The following is a 15,567-nucleotide window of genomic DNA, read 5'->3' as shown; positions in this document are numbered from 1 at the left end:
CTATAGAGCGATAAAGGCATAATCAAGGCCAGCATCTGTATCACTGATCCCTTGGCTTCCACTGATGTGATATCTCTCCCCAGCCCAGTATAATGGTAATGGATATCCCAGCCGCTCACTTCCAATCTACTTTTTATTTACAGGGAGAATTGGAATTTGTGCAGTTTGGGTTTGGCTGCTGGACCGCGGCCTTGGTCGTTCTGGAGAAAAGTGTGATGCCATCCTCCTGGTAACTGGCCCTTAGGGTTTCTTTTTCCAATAATAAATAATTCTCTCTATTAAACAAAGACAAGACGTCTCTTTGCAGAATGAATAAAACAGGAAGGTGCTGAAGAAACAAATTTTACAATAAATCTATTTGAAAGCTGCTTTTTGCCAGCCGCACACTTGGTGGTAGCATCATAAAGCCCTAAAATTACCGCACCACAATGTGCAAATTCTGTTAACCTGGAACCCATTGACCCGGCAGTGCTGATCATATGGCTTGTAAGTAGAAACTCCCATGATGGATTAGTCAGGTAATGACTCCATAGTCCAGCACTGGCATTTCATTGGGTAAGTTCACACAGGTCGGGTGTGCTGCCAATTTTCTGTTCAGATTTTCTGGAAGAATAATCCTCCACATGTTACAGCGTCAGTAAAGTGGATGAGATTTTCCCAAATCCAATCCACACAAAATCCATGATAAATCCGCGTGGAACTTGTGTGGACTTTGCCTCGTTTCAAACACATTTTGTCCTCCATTTACATCTCATGTGAACATATCAGAAATTCAAGAAATGGTTCTCTTAATTTTCTATGGAAATAAAGTGACCAACAGCACAAATACAAGTGATAGGGAACATAGGGGTTTGTAAAAGATGAAAAAAAGACTTTATTTGTGTCAGGGATATAACTAGAAGAGCCAGAGCCACATAGCGAACTTTTGAAAAGGGACCCCCCCTCATCATTGTCAGGTCTTACAATAGCGATGCCCAGTCTAACACACCTTCCCCCATTCATCATTGCCAGGTCCGCTTGCAGTGATGCGAGATCCACCAGGCCTTACTACTCCAATATTGATGCCTGCTCTAACACACCTTTGCTCGCTCATCACCGCCAAGCGCTCCAGTGGTGATGCCCACAATGAAATACCTCCCTTCATTCATAATTGCCAGGCCCGCTTGAAGTGATGCCGACTCTAACACACCTTCCCCCGTTCATCACCGCCAGACCCTCTTGCAGTGATGCCAGCTCTAACCTACCTTTCCCCGCTCTTCAATTCCAGGCCCTTCTGTAGTGATGCTCGCTTAAAAAGTCTGAGAATTTATAATGGTTTAGAGAACTGCAAACCGGTGTCTAATCTTCCCTTTATCTCCAAACTCTTGGAATGCTTGGTCCATGCTCACCTAATACACTATCCCTCAGATGACTCTCTTCTTGACACTTTACAATCCAATTTCCACTCTTTGCACTTCACAGAAACTACCTAAAGTCTCCAACAAGCTAACAGCTAAATCTAATGGTCATTACTCCCTGCTGATTCTCCTGGATCTCTCTGCTTCATTTGTCACAATCGATCACCACCTCCTCCTCACTATACGCCGCTCTGTCAGCCTCAAGGATACTGCTCTCTCTTAGTTCTCCTCCTACCGGTCTAACCTCTCTTTCAAGGTATGATTTTCTGACTCTTCTTCCCCTCTGTAACGCGGGTGGGTGTGGACACAATGTGCTACGGGCTGGGCTTACCCTTTAGGAGCGTGACTAAGTAACTCTCTGGTTTTTGCTACAGCCTCTGATGGTGAGGATAGGCTTGGCTGTAGGTAGTCGCAAGGTACCACTCCAGGACAGTCACCAGGACTGCAGCAGCTGACCGGGGGGCAAAGACTTCCGAGGTTGGTGCAGGCAGCGCAAGATCAGAAGTTAGAACGGAGAGGCAGGATGGGAGAACAAGCCAGGTCGGTAACGGGAAGCGGATTACAGGAGCAAGCATAAACGTGGACTACGGTGTAGGAACCAGGCGTTCGAGCAAGGAATGGTGGGAGGAACTGCCTTATATGCAGCCTGCTCGGATAGGCTGGGGAGCCTAATCTCTGTAGGACACAGTAGGGTTAATTTCCTGCAGAGACTTGCCACACCCCCTAAGGCAAAATGGAAGCAGCATGCATTAATAGCAGTGCAGAGGAGTGCAAGAGGAAACAAACTCAGTGGAATGGCCAGCCTCGAGGAGAAACTTTACGATGAGTGTTGCGGTGCTGAGGAGGCATGCAAGTTGATGCCTTGACAATACCCCATCCCCTTACAGCCCCTGTTTCTTGACCAGACCGTCAGATGAACCTCTTGAGAATGGAAAGGAGCGTGGATGTTCCCAGTAGGCTCCCAAGACCTCCTCGAGGCCAAAACCCCTCTAGTCATCCAAATAGAAGGTCTTTCCCCGAACCTTCTTAGAGCTCGAAATGTCCTCACCTCGAACATGTCAATAGAACCTTCAGAAATGGACATAGGGACAGGGGAATAAACCTTGAAGAACCGATTCAGGACTACTGGCTTCAAGCGCAAGACGTGGAAGGTATTTGGGATCCGACGACTGGGTGGCAGCACTAGTTTATAGGTCACTGGGTTGACCTGTTTGAGAATCTTGAAGGGACCAAGGTATCGAGGAGCAAACTTGGCTGAAGCCACCGTCAGCCGTACGTTCCGTAAGATAACCAGACCTTATCTCTGGGGTGATTCCAAGGTGGTGAACCTCTCTTCTTGTCTGCATGCGTCTTCATCCAGGACACGGCCTTAAGGGCGGAGGATTGGGTTTGCCACCAGATTTGAAGGAAGTCGCCATAGGAGGAATCTGCACCTGGTACTCCAGAAGAAGAGCTGCAGGTGTTAGAACCCTCCTGTTTGTTTTTTCCATCTTGTGTTTTGCGGTCACATGACCATCTGCCTTTATATTCCAACTCCGCTCTTTTGGCTGTGCTGGACTTCAGTGTTTGACTGTTTCTCTAGCCAGGTGCTTCGGTGCCTTTCTCTGTCAGTTCTCTTGGTCCTTTTGGGACCTATAGTACTTTTTGTCAGTTTGTCTTTTTGTGTTCTGCAACTACTTTTCTGTTTAGGAGGTGTCCCATTTTTGTCCCAGTCCTTAGTTCTTTTAGGGACCCCTCCCTTAATGCAATAGGTCTTCGTTCAGACTAGCTGAGGACTAAGGCGGGTCTGTTCGCTAGGAACAGGCAGCCCGCTACATCGTAGGGATTCAGCTTAGTCTTACTGTAGGGACAGCTTTCCCCTATCTTTCCTTAGTACATGTTGCAGATCATAACAGCAGGTACCCCGGAGGAGAAGGTACTTGAGGATGCTCGGAGTATACCACAAAGAATGGAAGCCATGGAAGGCCCAGGAGAACAGAATTCACTGATCTGGATAACACATAGAAGAAGATCCTCTCTGTATGCAATGCACCAATCTGCAGTGTAATGAATCAAATAGATTCAGCCAGGGGTTGTCCATCTATGGAGGCAACAGTCAGGTGATGAACTAGCTGTTGTGGGGGGAGCTGAAGTTGACAGACCAGATCCAGATGAATGAAGTTTTCTGCGGAGCCCGAGTCCAGATGGGCACAGATGGAGAGGGAACTCTCCTGCCAAGTCAAGGTAACTTCTGTCATTAGTCTAGGAGAGCAATCACTCTCACCTAGGGTCCTCTCTCCTGCCAACTCTAGGTGCTGGAGTTTCCCAGTCTCACTGGAGTTTCTCAGTCTCACTGGACATTGCCGAACAAAATATCCCTCGACCCCACAATACATACAAACGTTCCCTCTGTTCCACCGTGGTTCCTGTAGAGTGTGATACGCTCAACCTACATTGATTCCAAAGCCGGTGGTGACACTTGCGGTGGCAAAGGAGCCTAAATGTTCAGAGCCAGCCAGCCTGGGAGTGTTAGAACCCTCCTGTTTGTTTTTTCCATCTTGTGTTTTGCAGGCACGTGACCATTTGCCTTTATATTCCAGCTCCACCCTTTTGGTTGTGCTGGACTTCAGTGTTTGACTGTTTCTCTAGCCAGCTGCTTCTGTGCCTTTCTCTGTCAGTTCGTTTGGTCCTTCTGGGACCTCTAGTACTTTTTTGTCTGTTTGTCTTTTTGTGTTCTGCAACAACTTCTCTGTTTAGGAGGTGTCCCATTTTTGTCCCAGTGCTTAGTTCTTTTAGGGACCCCTCCCCTTATGCTATAGGTCTTCGTTCAGACTAGCCGAGGACTAAGGCGGGTCTGTTCGCTAGGAACAGGCAGCCTGCTACATCGTAGGGATTCAGCTTAGTTTTACTGTAGGGACAGTTTTCCCTTATCTTTCCTTAGTACATGTTGCAGATCATAACAGTAAGTCCAGCCCAAAAAAAACAAAAGGAAAGAAATTCGGGGATCAGTATGGTTTCCATCTAGGATTTGGCTCAACGCTTGCAGGGATTGTCTCTGGAGGTGTCCAAGCTCCAGCAACATGTTCTGAAGCGCATTTTGTGGAGCCCAAGGTAGAACGGCCTGATGTTTTTTAAGGTAAACAGCAAGATTTTTTTTCCTTTAAAAATGCTTGTTTGTTATATTTTCGTTTGAGACGAAGGTCCTCTGGGAATGAATCACAGCGTATTGGTTTTATTATGTCACTTTTGCGCAAAGAACCACAGGGATGGGCCTTTTCTCTCCAACCTAATGATCCATGTTTAAGTTCTGCAGAAGAATTTTTTTCTGCTATGGGGCTATATATGACGATCCTGATCGAATCTCATCTGCTGAGGCAGAACTCAGGCGTTTGAATCAGGGGTCAGGTGATGTTGAAAATTATTGCACACACTTTAGAAGATGGGCCTCAGAGGTTAAATGGAATGATCCTGCTCTGAAATGTCTATTTCTTGCTGGTCTGAGTGAAAGGGTTAAAGATTTGCTAATTGCATTCCCCGCACCTGAGACTCTGCAGGATGCCATGCAATTAGCTGTTCGTGTGGATAGGAGACTGAGATTTAGACAGAATGAGGTAAAGACTCCTGTAAAGTCATGTCCTAGTCCCCAGAAAATCTGCTCTGACGGCGGAGAACCGATGGAGGTTGGGGCGAAGTCGCTTCCCTCTCAGGAAAGAGACCGGAGGTTTGCCGAGGGATTGTGTCTTTATTGTGGTAAAGCTGACCATTTGATTAAGTATTGTGAGCTTCGTTTAAGTAAAGAAAAAAAAAAGGTCAGTTATGCCCGCATAGCTTGTTTACGCTCTGCAGGAGTATTTCTTTCTGGGAGTACTACTTTGCAGGAAAATTTGATTGAATTTCAGGTATTCGTGGATTGTGGTTCAACACTTAATGTGATTGATAAAGGGTTTTTGGAAAACCTTAAATTGAAATCCAAACCTTTGTCATCACCTATTTCTGTGATTGCAATTGATAACACTCCCTTGAAATGTATTACTCACAAGGTTGCTGCATTTCCCCTCACTATCAATGGAGTTCACCAAGAAATTTTGGACTTGGTTGTATTAGATAATTTACCCTCTCCGGTTGTTCTAGGATTGCCTTGATTAAAACTGCACAATCCTTTGCTGGACTGGTCTACTAATGTGATTAAGTCTTGGAGTCCGAAGTGCTATGATAAATGTTGTAATGGTCGCATTGCGGCTGTGGAAAAAGGGGAATTACCTGTACCTATTCAAGATTTTTGGAGGGTTTTTTCAGAGGAGGAGTCGCAAGTTTTACCTCCTCATAAGGATTTTGATTGCGCCATTGAGTTTGTTCCTGGAGCTACTCTTCCCAAGAGTCGCTTGTTTAATCTGACTATCCCTGAAAGAAAGGCCTTGGAGGAGTACATACTGACTAGCCTGGCTGCTGGTCACATTAGACCTTCTAAGTCGCCGGTGGCAGTTGGATTTTACTTTGTTAAAAAAAAGGACAGGGGTTTACGTCCATGTCTGGATTTTCGTGAAATTAATAAGATTACCGTACGCAATTCCTACCCATTGCCGTTAATTCCTGACTTGTTTAACTAGTTGGTGGGGGCCAAGTGGTTCTCTAAAATTGATCTCCGGGGGCATACAATTTGTTACGAGTGAAGGAGGGTGATGAATGGAAAACTGCTTTTAACACTCCGGTAGGCCATTTTGAGAATCTGGTGATGCCTTTTGGTCTTACCAATGCACCTGCATTTTTTCAGAACCTTATTAATGACATCCTGAGACGAGACCTTTGATTGGTAAGAATGTGGTTGTGTATTTGGATGACATTTTGATTTATTCACCAGATCTAGAGTCCCATTGGCAGAGTGTACGTGAAGTCTTGCAGTTATTGAGTGATAATTCACTCTTTACTAAGCTGGAGAAATGTGAGTTCGCTGTGCAGAAAATTAGTTTTTTGGGCTACATTGTCTCCAGCGAGGGCTTTGACATGGACCCTGTGAAGGTTCAGGCTGTGCAGGAATGGCCTAGGTCTATTGGTTTGAAATCTATACAGAGATTTTTGGGTTTTGCCAATTATTACAGGAAATTCATTAAGAATTTTTCTGTAATTGTTAAGCCTCTGACCGATCTCACCAGGAAAGGTGCGAATACGGTCCAGTGGACTACTGAGGCCATTGAAGCGTTTGAGTATCTCAAAGAGAGGTTCAGTTCTGCCCCTATCCTTATGCAGCCTGATGAGACCAAGCCTTTTTTGGTCGAGGTCGATGCTTCATTGGTGGGGGTCGGAGCAGTTTTGTCTCAGGAGAACAAGGACGGAGTACATCCTTGTGCCTTCTTTTTGAAAAATTTTTCGGAAACCGAACTGAATTATGATGTTGGAAATCGGGAGTTGCTGGCTATTAAACTCGCGTTTGAACATTGGCGTCATTTTTTGGAAGGCGCTAGATTTCCTATTCGGGTTTTCACAGATCATAAGAATTTGATCTATCTGGATGCTGCCAAGCGCTTGAATGCCCGTCAAGCTAGGTGGGCACTTTTTTTTTCTCGGTTTCATTTTTCTGTTACCTATATCCCTGGTACTAAGACTGTTAAAGCCGATGCTTTATCTCGCAGCTTCTCTCCTATGGTCGGTGCCGAGGAGGAGGAGAGCATTTTACAGAAAGGAGTTGTGGTGGCGGCATTGGACTCCGTTTTGGAGAATGGGATTCTGAAAGCTCAAGATGATGCTCCATCTAACACTCCCCATGGGAGGTTGTTCGTGCCTAGAGCCTTTAGGAGAGATTTGTTTGTGGAGTGTCATGAGTCTCGGTTGGCAGGTCATCCAGGAATTTCGGAGACTAAGAGACTTATCAGTCGCAGTTTTTGGTGGCCTGGATGTCAGAAGGAAGTCATCAAGTGGGTGCGTCAATGTACTGTGTGTGCTAGGTCAAAGGCTTCACATACTCCTGCTGCGGGGTTGCTTTGCCCTCTGGAGGTTCCTAGTGCGCCTTGGACCCATCTCACAATGGATTTTATTACTGATCTTCCTGTGTCCGAGGGTTTTACTGTCATCTGGGTGGTCGTGGACCGTTTTCGTAAGATGTGTCATTTGGTTCCATTCATTAAGTTGCCGTGCGCCAAGACACTCGCTAAGACGTTTGTTAAGGAGATTGTCAAGCTCCATGGCGTTCCCACGGATATTGTTTCTGATAGAGGACCTCAATTTGTGGCTTGCTTTTGGCGTGCTTTTTGTGACAGGTTGGGAGTCCATTTGTCATTTTCGTCTTGTTCCAGAGTTTGCTCATGGAAGCGGAGATGAATCCTGATGGCCAGGTGTATCATGGCATCCAGCGAGGAAGTTAAGTCTCTGCCAGCCAACTCATCCTTAATTAGACTGGAGAGACCCTGCCAGAAGGTTGCCACCAGAGCTTCTTCCTTCCAAACTAGCTCTGCCGCCAAGGTACGGAAGCGCAAGGCACATTGCACCATTAGATCTGTGCTCTGCCTTAGATTCACCAGAGAGAAGAGAACAGAGGAGATACGACCTGTGTGACATAACCTGGACCCTCAAATTCCGCATGGAGCATCTCCAGAAACCTCTCAACATCGCGGGTCTTTGGACCACCACGCTCCCATATAGGATTTGTCCAGGCCAAGGCTTGGCTAGACAGCAAAGAGACCACAAATGCTATCTTAGTTTGGTCCAATAAAAAGAGGTGAGCATGGAGTATAAAGTGGATCTTACACTGGTTAATGAATCTGCGGCTCTCCTTAGGGTCTCCCTCAAAATGGGGTGAAATGGAACTGTAGCTTTGCATTTCCACCAGAAACTGGGGCATATGGCGGATCCTTTGTAGAGGTTGACTGTCCAGAAGGGGGCTGGCCGGACATCTTAGCAGCGGACATAGCGGTGGACAGACTCTGCAGCTGGGTTGGTTGCCACCACGTTCATTAACTGGTCCTGACTCTCACTCTGAGAGCGGACCTCCTCGAATAACACTTGTCATTTTGGGATCCCTGGGTTCAGACGTGTAAGCAGGGTCCATAGCTCGAACGTACTATAACACGGGTGAGTGTGAACCCACTGCGCCACGGACCGGGCTTACCCTGGACGGGCATGACTGAGCAACTACTTTTTTTGCGCTAGACCCCCTGATGGTAAGGATAGGCTTGGCTGCAGGTAGTTGCCACTTACCACTCCAGGACTGTCCCTCGGACTCCAGCAGCTGACCGGAGGGTCAGAGGCATGAGTATGTGGTACAGGAGGGCAAAGACAAAAAACGTGGTCAAACGGTCCAAGGTCGGGGCAGGCAGCACAGGATCAGAAGTTATAGCCGAGGTCAGGAGCGGAGAGGTCAGGCAGGACGGGAAATCTAGCCGGGTTGGTAACGGGAAGCGGATTACAGGAGCAATATAAAGGTGGACTACGGGGTAGGGACCAAACGTTCGAGCAAAGTGGAAGGAGCTGCCTTAAATGGAACTTGGTTGCATAGGATAGGCTTAGGATTAGGAACATAATCTCTGCAGGATACAGTAGGGTTAAATTCCTGCAGAGACCAGTCATATCCCCCTAAGACAAAGTGGAAGCAGCATATATTTAGTAGCAGTACAGAGGAGTGCAGGAGGAAACAAGCTCAGCAGAATGGCCTGCCACGAGGAGAAACCTCATGGTGAGTGTTGCAGCGCTGAGGAGGCATGCGAGTTGACACCATGACATCCTCTTCTTCCTCTTACTGTTGGGGTTCCTCGGAATTCAGTCCTAGGTCCCCTCCTCTTTTCTCTTTAAACAGCCCCCATAGTACAAACTATCAGCAGATTTAGTTTTAGTACCATCTCTATGCTGATGACACCCAATTATACATATCTTCTGACATCACCCCCGCATTACTACAAAATACCAGTGACTGTCTATCTGCTGTCTCTAACATCATGTCCTCCCTTTATCTGAAACTGAATCTCTCCAAAACTGAACTTCTTGTGTTTCCCCGTCTAATAACCTACCTAAACCCAATTTTGCCATTTCTGTGGGTGCTTCTACCATAACTCCCAAGCAACACGCTTGCTGTCTCATGGCTATATTTGACTACGATTTTTCTTTCACTGCCTATATAAAGTCACTTTGCTCGCTCATGTCTTGAGATGAGCGAATGTTTCAATATTCGATTCGGATTACGATCGCCGAATTTGCAATGTTCGCCGATTTATTTGTCGAATGTTCGTCAAACATTACCGAACGCCATAGGATTCAATGGAGGGGACAAAAAAATCGCATACACAATACCTTAAAATGGGTCCAAAAGCTGTCAAAACACTTCAAATTAGAGGTAGACACCTGGAAAGTGCGATCAATTGACCCAGAGTACAACTACAACATTTATTCCGTGGTGCTTTACATGTGAAAAGGAGTCACAGTCGGTGACTCATCGACTGGTACAAAAGGAGAGAGGACCCTGCCCGCGAGGATGCACAATCTACAAGGGATGGGTGAGGATACAGTAGGTCAGGGTACAGCTAGTCGGAGCGAGGCTTACCGCAGATTGTACGCTTGTCACATGAAGTGGGTCTTCAGCTTCCTTTTCAAGGTTTCCACGGTAGGCGACAGTCTGATATGTTTGGGTACCTCGTTATCACAGTAGGGGAGATGTGTAGCACCCCGAGGGCTCGGCTGCTACAGGGGTATTGCACCTCAGACCAGAGGTGTGATATTCCACTCCCGGGTAAGGATGGAGTGTGGACCAGGACTCGTTTAGCTGCATGCACCACACACACCCCATTTCCGAGGGACAGCTCAACGGTTCTCCCACAGAAGTGCAGGCACGACAGCTTCTGTCCCTGGCTGGAGTGGGGCGGGGAAAGGAAAACCCAGTGGAGTAGGAGCAGATAGGGGTGGGTCTCTGGGCATAGGTAGGAGCCCATTGGTTGCTAGTCACCTGGGCTCGGGTGTCAGAAGGAGGTATATAAGGTGGGCACCATCTAAGAACAGAGTGCAGTCCAGTCCAGTTCAGTTCAGTGGAGACAGTCTGAGGAGAAGACAGGAAGCAGAGCCCCTGCATGGGCCCTGCTCTGCAGGCAGGCCTTGTCAGGAGGCTGGAGCCTGAGAGAGAGAGAGAGAAGAAGGAAGAGAAAGGAAAGTAGGAAAGGAACTGGAACAGAGGAGAAAGGAAGCAAGGAACACAGAGAAAGGCCCAGAGACACGAAGGCAGAAGGAACCCCATATGCCCAGGAGATACAGGGTGAAGGGTTGGCAGAGCAGGGTACCGGAACCCGAATTGGTGGAGGCGACTAATCCTCAGCCAAAACCGGAGGTTGTGACCACATCTTGGTGCGACCCCTCACTACATCCACCAGAAAGGCGTACCGTATAGGGTCAGGGAAACCGGAGAGAGGTTTCGCCAACAGAAGGCCCGAGGAAGCTGGACAAAGGTGGGTCCCTGGTGGGGACGGCCAGTAGAAAGGAAGAGAGGGGAGCTCTGAACCACACTCTGGAATTGCCTGGGAGTTGACCGAGTCCCTTGCCTGGTGAACGCAGCACGGCTCAGGCGGTCCCTCATGTGCACAAGTGACCAGAATAACAACCGTGAGTAAAGCTTTGAAAACTGCAACTGCACGTCTCTGTGATTCCTCGCCGCACCAGCACCATTAGCACTGGGACCCTCACACCATCACTCCCATCATCTCTCACATTAGCTGCCCTGAGGCAATACTCCTCCCGTGGGGAGTTATCCCATACTCGGCTGCGCAACCAACATCAGCCTCAGCGGTCGGCAGCACAGCGGCGGTCCCCACTGACCGCAATCCACGGGTGGCGTAGGCGGACACTTATTACAACATTTAGACTGCCACTGGTTTGACCGCCCTGGGCACGGACCGGGTCACCGCCACACGGAGACTACAACCCCCAGCGATCCGGCTCCGGGTATCCCCTTGCACAGCACAGGCCCAGGGGGCGAGTCAACTTTGGCGTAGTCGGCAGGATCATTACCAACCCGCCACAAGCGGGTATTGCGTGCCTGAAGAAAACTGCACATGTACCTTAAAAAGAAGTTTCCCGCCATCCGGAGCCGATTCCCGCCATCAGACGCCATCTTGGACCGTTTCCCGCCATCTTCATCCGTTTTCCCCGCCCTGGCAGAGCGGACGCCATTATGTGCGCACCAAGGGACAGCAGGAAGCCACCTCCCATCGTGGGCCAGGTCCCAGAGTGGCGCCAAAGAAGGAGCCCGCCCCCACCAGCCATGAATGCAGCAGTGGAGATGTCCATCAGCGTGGGAGGGCTGCCCTTGATACTGACTGTCACCAAGTTGCCCCAGGACCACCCCCAATGGGGGCGGGAAGTGAAGAAAACTGTGGGGCAGGGCGCGGTCTGGATCAGTCTGGACAGACCGCACCCGGAAATGGAGGAAGCGTCCAGCAGTGCCAACACCTTGGTCCGGAGCCTGCTGCAGGCCGCACCGCCGGACATCCTGGTGGAGATCCTGGCGCAGCTCCACAGAGACCCGGAGCGTGCACAGGCTGCGCTGGAGGACTTGGACCGGAGGATGGTCCAGGCACAGCAGGATGCGCTTGCCGAGTGGAGAAGGGAGATGGCCCGGCAGGCTGGAACCCGCCAGCAGGAGGCGCCACCCGCAACCTGGAGCACGCCTGCCTCTGAGGATGGTGCAGGAGGGACGAAGGCCGGAGACGCCGCCGCGGAGGGAGCCGCGAGGATTGAGGCAGGTAATGGGGACGTCATCACCCCGAGCCCAGCAGCTGTAAGCCTGCCCCAGCCTCCCGTCGCAGAGCCCGAAGCCCTACTCACCACACCCGTTGCTGCGCCGCCACTGCTCCCAACTAGGCCTCAAGCGGCAGGAGCTGCGGTCACGCCCCGTTCCGCGCCACGCCCCTCGACCCCAGGCGCGGCAAAGGAGGAAGTACCACCGGCCTGGTCGCAAGGCCTGGTGAACCCGGGCGCCGCTGCCCCTCCAGCGCCCTTTTCCTCAACAGTGCCACCCCCAGACCCAACCGGAAATTCCACGGCCTGGTCGCAAGGCCGAGTGCCCCCGGGCGCTGCTCCCCGACCGAGGCCCGTGGTGCCACCCCTGGGCGCAGACCTCTTTGCGCAACATACCAGCCCGGACGGGCTGCCCTTCGTGTGGCCACCGGAGTACGTCAACCCCCGTCTCCGGAGGGAACGACCCCTGTGTGAGCCTCTGATCCCGGCTCCGGAGCCCGCCAAAATCGCTCCGCTCCCGCTGGAGGACACTCAATTCGCATGGGATCCCACTGGTGAGAATCTCATGGGGTTCACCCAGGAGACCCGGGCGGACGCAGCCCGGCGTGAGGAGAGCTGCCGTCAACAGCTGGAGGTATTTGAAAGGGAACGGCGGGAGAGGCGAATCCGAGAGGAACAGCTGCAGGCCCAGAGCGCGGAGCAGAAGCGCAGGGCCCGACAAGACCCCCGAGCCGCCCGCAGTCCCTGAGTCAACGGGACCGTAATAAAGTTCCAGCTGGAGCATGGCTGGGGCTTTATCCGAGACCATCGAACCCCCGGCGACGTCTTGGTCACCCGCAGGGACGTCGAGAGCCACCTGCCAGAGGGACACCGCGGACGCGATCTCTACCCGGGTGATGTGGTCACCTTCACCCGGCACAAGGGTGCCAAGGGACCGTACGCCCTCCACGTTCACCGGCTCACGGAAGAGGAACTACAGTACCGCCCAGAAACTGAGTACACCGAGGGTCCGGACGGACCAGAAGACTACCCGGAAGAGTGAGGAGGACACCGTTACCAGTAAACGGTAAAGTGGAACTGTATATAGTTACCCGTCAGGGTACAAGAACTGTTGCTGATTGAAGTGTGGTCCCCGTTGGGACTCGTGTGGAACTGTTAAAGAACTGTTACCTGTGTGCCCCTAATCCCTAACCAGGCTGAGGACTGTGAGCAGCCATTCCCCTATCCCCACTGGCCGAGGACTGAGAGCGGCCATCCCTTGTATATAGTTGCGCTTCTTAAAGCGCACCCTACTGGTTTTATACAAAAACTGCAACGCCTACCTCGGAATTAAATGGACTGTTGCACCTTTACCTGGTCGCAAGTTGCACAGTGGCCAGTGAAGAAGAGAATCTACTAAAATGTTTTACCAGAAAAAGTTTGATATGCTGAATAGTTTTATATGCTGCTAGAAAATGTTATATGACAAAAGAGTTCCAGTAATATTAAAAGTGCAGTATAATGTCTAGTAAAGAGAAAGTGTTTCCCATAAAGGGAAGTTGAATAATGCCGGCCGGTTTCTAATGTGAAAAGTTTTGAAAAAGTATTGCATGTTTTTGAATTGTCTTTGCTCTTTTCCAGCCCGAGTACGTGCTGTGATTTACCAGGGGGGAATGTAGCACCCCGAGGGCTCGGCTGCTACAGGGGTATTGCACCTCAGACCAGAGGTGTGATATTCCACTCCCGGGTAAGGATGGAGTGTGGACCAGGACTCGTTTAGCTGCATGCACCACACACACCCCATTTCCGAGGGACAGCTCAGCGGTGCTCCCACAGAAGTGCAGGCACGACAGCTTCTGTCCCTGGCTGGAGTGGGGTGGGGAAAGGAAAACCCAGTGGAGTAGGAGCAGATAGGGGTGGGTCTCTGGGCATAGGTAGGAGCCCATTGGTTGCTAGTCACCTGGGCTCGGGTGTCAGAAGGAGGTATATAAGGTGGGCACCATCTAAGAACAGAGTGCAGTCCAGTCCAGTTCAGTTCAGTGGAGACAGTCTGAGGAGAAGACCGGAAGCAGAGCCCCTGCATGGGCCCTGCTCTGCAGGCAGGCCTTGTCAGGAGGCTGGAGCCTGAGAGAGAGAGAGAGAAGAAGGAAGAGAAATGAAAGTAGGAAAGGAACTGGAACAGAGGAGAAAGGAAGCAAGGAACACAGAGAAAGGCCCAGAGACACGAAGGCAGAAGGAACCCCATATGCCCAGGAGATACAGGGTGAAGGGTTGGCAGAGCAGGGTACCGGAACCCGAATTGGTGGAGGTGACTAATCCTCAGCCAAAACCGGAGGTTGTGACCACATCTTGGTGCGACCCCTCACTACATCCACCAGAAAGGCATACCGTATAGGGTCAGGGAAACCGGAGAGAGGTTTCGCCAACAGAAGGCCCGAGGAAGCTGGACAAAGGTGGGTCCCTGGTGGGGACGGCCAGTAGAAAGGAAGAGAGGGGAGCTCTGAACCACACTCTGGAATTGCCTGGGAGTTGACCGAGTCCCTTGCCTGGTGAACGCAGCACGGCTCAGGCGGTCCCTCATGTGCACAAGTGACCAGAATAACAACCGTGAGTAAAGCTTTGAAAACTGCAACTGCACGTCTCTGTGATTCCTCGCCGCACCAGCACCATTAGCACTGGGACCCTCACACCATCACTCCCATCATCTCTCACATTAGCTGCCCTGAGGCAATACTCCTCCCTTGGGGAGTTATCCCATACTCGGCTGCGCAACCAACATCAGCCTCAGCGGTCGGCAGCGCAGCGGCGGTCCCCACTGACCGCAATCCACGGGTGGCGTAGTCGGACACTTATTACAACATTTAGACTGCCACTGGTTTGACCGCCCTGGGCACGGACCGGGTCACCGCCACGGAGAACTACAACCCCCAGCGATCCGGCTCCGGGTATTCCCCCTGCACAGCAGCAGCAGCACAGGCCCAGGGGGCGCGTCAGATGCACGGGACAAATCTTTTGAGAGCCTAAATCACATTAAGCTTCCAGAAGCTCATAACTGAGCAGATTAACCCCTGCACCGATTAATATGAAGGCGAAAGGCTTCTTTCTAATAACTGCAGTAGTGGGAGGAATTAGATGGTGCGGTCTTCTGGCTCCTCTCTGTCACGGTAAACCTGTGACACCTTGCAAGCTTCAACACAATGTTCACAAGGTAGACAGCAGCGGTGGTTGGTCTCCTAGACAACGAGCTAATTACTTTATGATGATAGAGGACAACATTTGCAAGTAGTTTGTATGTTCTCCCCGTGTTTGCGGGGGTTTTCTTCAGGTTCTCTGGTTACCTCCTCATTAAAAAAGCAGTCATACGGGAATGTTCACAGTTCAAAAAATTAGGGCCTGACACCTCCATTTCCGTGGCCAACAGATTGGACATGGTGGATTTCCACCTCTTAGCTTTGTCATGTGTGGGAGGAAACAATCTTTTACGTGACCACAAATGCCAGAGCTGGCT

This window comes from Phyllobates terribilis, unplaced genomic scaffold (assembly GCF_046119375.1).
Source record: "Phyllobates terribilis strain yellow unplaced genomic scaffold, ASM4611937v1 Scaffold_5__5_contigs__length_657084704, whole genome shotgun sequence".
NCBI lineage: Eukaryota > Metazoa > Chordata > Amphibia > Anura > Dendrobatidae > Phyllobates > Phyllobates terribilis.
This window is presented reverse-complemented; position numbering follows the sequence as displayed.